At 43.6% G+C, this 3,869-nt stretch overlaps 1 long non-coding RNA gene across 1 annotated transcript in view; it reads left to right on the top strand.

The window, feature by feature from the left end:
- Positions 1-377: 377 nt before the first annotated feature.
- The window catches only part of LOC147817258 (uncharacterized), a 236,097-nt gene continuing 232,605 nt past the window's right edge, over positions 378-3,869 (top strand). The window contains exon 1 of the long non-coding RNA XR_015436526.1: positions 378-430. This is a non-coding gene — a long non-coding RNA (uncharacterized LOC147817258). The remainder of the gene's footprint in view (positions 431-3,869) is intronic.

Here is a 3,869-nt window from a genome sequence, read left to right as displayed (position 1 = left end):
TCTACTGGATGCAGAACAACATGATCATTCAGAGTCATGTTCGTCTGAACCTGACGAATTTCAGTCCAATGCTCACTCTTCATGTTAAACAGCAACCACTCATCAAACAGGACGCTGACAGTGGACAATAGTGCAAAATTACATTTTTAAAGCTCCATATCTTCTTCTTCTGTGTTTTATTTGAAGTGTTGATCCATAAGAAGATATATTTGTGCTTTTAAGAACCAAAAACCATCTCAGTGTAGTTTTACATCTCCTCTCTCAGGCTTCTCTCCGGAGCTCTAGTAACAACAGGTCAGTGAGCCAATCAGAAGAGAGGACGCTCTCTTCAATTGGCTGACTGTTTTCTGAGTGATCTATTAAAAATATAGCAGGTTTCAGGTAAACAGTCAGAGAAACCAAATCCTGCAAGGTAGGATGGTGGGTCCCGGTTGTGACATCACCAAGTTCCAGAAGTCCTCACAGCTGGTTTTAAGGCTCAGTTTCTGAATACAGGCTGGCCTAAGTTTGCAAAATCTCTGGGTCGTATCTGCGGGTTAGGGGCAGGTTACTTCCTGTCTTCAGCTGTGTCACTTCCTGCTACTTGATATTTCCACCACTTTTTCGTTGTTTCTTTCCATCACTGTTGCTCATTCTCTCCTCCAGCTTTCAACAAACAAATTCAGCCTCAACACACAAACACTGATAAAGTCAAATGAATTAGATTTATTTTCATTTTATTGCTGGAAAAGTTGCAAATCTCAGTTTAAAATTTCCTCCCACTCGCCCGCTCTGCCTCAAATGGCTGTTCCCGAGCAGAGACATCACTGATGAATAAATCAGTAAATCAAACTGAACGACTCCCGTCACCACGACGGCGACAAACACAAACGCCATGTGTCCAGGAGAGATGGATTAGTGTTTCTCTCGCTTCCCTCCCCTTGTATGGATTTTCTGTTGGACATGAAGGAGGAAGAAGAGGAGGAGGAGGAGGAAACGACAGGAGAGGCAGAGATGTGGTGTGGAATGGAGTTGCCATGGCGACCATCGGCATGCTGGGGGTTGCGGTGTGTTATAACTGTGACTACGGGTGTGTTTGTGTGTGTCTGCTCGCAGATGAAGACAAGTTTGTTGTATTTTTCTGATGTTGGACAGAGCTGTGCAGCAGCTTCACTGCCTCATCATCAAAAATACAGCTGTGCTACAGATGTTTTGACGGCCCTGCACACTCACACAGGTGTGTCTTTTCCATCCAAACAGGTGGAACAAAGGTAATACTACAGTCAGAGAGACGTCAGTCATTAAACACCCGGTGACTGTGGATCCATGAGTGTATGAGGCCTCTACAGAATGAATTAGTCTCTGAGAACAGTGGCTCCCGACCTGTGGGCGGCGCTCCGCTGCAAAACACTGGCAAATGCAAAAAACATCTTCACCAATTTAAAAACACACGCGCTGCAAATGCTGACAACACAACAGAAATGTTTCCAGAGGACACTAAATGTGATGAGGGAAGTTCACCTGGTAGAGCATGTACCATGGAGGCGTTGTCGTTACCGCAGCGACCTGGGTTTGAGTCCGACCTGTGGCCCTTTGTTACAAGTCACCCCTCTCTCTCTCTCTTCTCTCTCTCTCTCTCTCTCCTCCTCTCGCTGTCAAAAAATTCCCTAAAAAAATTACCTTTTTTTTAAGTCGTGAACGTGGCTGGGACACACTTACATGGCTGTATTATAAAACATCCATGCGCACTTGTCCAATGTTTTTAACTTCAAAAGTCACAAAGCATTGAACAGCAAGTGTCGCGGTCAGGTTCATCAGACTCTCCTCTGCTGCTGCTCTCAGGACAACACACATTTTTTTATCCCACTAGTGTTAATGAATGAGGATGATCACAGACTCACTGAGCTGCACTGTAAAATATTGTTTCACCAACACACCACATACCCTGTTTTCTCTTTACTGCCACACACACACACACACACACACACACACACACACACACATACAAGCACAGCCTGTGGCATCGCAGCTGAGTGCAGCTTGTTACCTCAGAGCTGGAGCCTGTTGTCTGGATCAAATGAAGCAGCCAGGTTCAAACAGAGTCCAGAGCCTTTATTCACAGCTTCACATCAACACTGCATCTTCACCTCACAACCAACAAGATAAAAAAAAAAAAAAAAAAAAGAGTTCATCTTCAGGTTCTGGGTACAGAGATACAACTGACATGGGAGACGGTGGGGCCCTCGCTGGGCAGCCATTGAGGGTCCCCGCCGAAACAAACGTGTTCATGTAGAAACAACATTCTCGACACTTGAGCTAAGAGCCGCTCTCTGCTTCTGTCTGTGATGACGGATAAAAATACTCAAGTCAAACCACCAATTTCTGAAGCTGCTTGAATATGAATTAGACGTCACCTTCGCCATGGCAACCGCCTCCTTCCCGCCGGCAGTTGACCACAAAAGAGTCGACTTGCCATCTGGGCCAACAGGCGGAGAGAGGAGGGTGCGCACACACACATACACATACACACAGAAAACAATACACATGGAACACATGCTGTCACAGAGAAGCTCATACATGCATGAAAAGCAAATACACAACTCAGAGATACAAAAACTATGGTGAGCAAATTTCAAGCCTCCGTGACTTGGAAGGTGGAAAAACACATCTACAAATTTCAGTGCTACTTGCATGAATTAAGACGTGGTTGTCAGTGCACAGGATTTACCCTCTAAAGCTCCATATCTTCTTCTTCTGTGTTTTATTTGAAGTGTTGATCCATAAGAAGATATATTTGTGGTTTTAAGAACCAAAACCCATCTCAGTGTAGTTTAACCTCTCCTCTCTCAGGCTTCTCTCTGGAGCTCTAGTAACAACAGGTCAGAATAGAGGATGGTCTCTTCTGATTGGCTGACTGTTTTCTGAGTGATCTATTTAAAATATAGCAGATTTCAGGTAAAAACTCAGAGAAACCAAATCCTGCAAGGTTGGATGGTGGGTCCAGGTGGGTGGGGCTTAAGGCGTGGCTGAGAGTAGTGACTGCTTTGTTGTGACATCACAAAGTTCCAGAAGTCCTGACGGCTGGTTTTAAGGCTCAGTGTCTGAATACAGGCTGTGAGCATTTCTCTGTGGACTGAGGCTTTGATACTTTCACTGTATTAATATAGAACCTAGACCTGATCTATAATCAAACAACACATGGACATCTACCTTTAGACTATATGGGACCTTTAAACACACCAGCACCATCATTTGGATGTGTTGCAGTATGAAGAGCACATAGTGAGAGAACAGGGACAGACTCCATTTGATTTCTCATTTCATCATTGCAACAAAGATAAAACCACTTGCTGTCACCACTAACCCTAACCTTTAGTGTTGTCTGCCTGTTTTCGAGTTTTGTTTGTTTTGGGTTCTTTTACATTAAATTTGTCTTTCTGTTTATCTGGCTCTGTTTTTAAAAGTCTACTGTTAATTATAAAAGAATGATTTCCTGATGCGGTTAACCTTTTATACAGAACAATTTTAACTGTTTGTACATTGTGTTTTGTGGCATTTTTAACTACATGAATAGACCATTATTTATAATGTATGTATTTATGATTTAATCTAAAACTGAGTCCTACAAAACAGGAATCTTTTACAAATGTAATTTTTAAATGAAATTGAAAATGAAACCTGTCCACTGTACCCGGATCAGTCATGTGATCATGTCGTCACATCTAGAGAGAGATGGTTTCTGTCAGTAGTCATGGTGGCTGCTCTTTGTGTTTACTCCATGTCCATCTACTTCAGGGATGGAGATGGTGGTGGTGTGTTTGTGAGGGGGGGTCACTGACTAACCTTGGTGACTGACACAAACACACATGTCCCCCCCCACCTCCCCACCC

Source organism: Seriola lalandi, unplaced genomic scaffold, assembly GCF_002814215.2.
Source record: "Seriola lalandi dorsalis isolate HSWRI2012SDOR001 ecotype SW California unplaced genomic scaffold, Sedor1 jcf7180002054982, whole genome shotgun sequence".
Classification (NCBI taxonomy): domain Eukaryota; kingdom Metazoa; phylum Chordata; class Actinopteri; order Carangiformes; family Carangidae; genus Seriola; species Seriola lalandi.
This window is presented reverse-complemented; position numbering and strand designations above follow the sequence as displayed.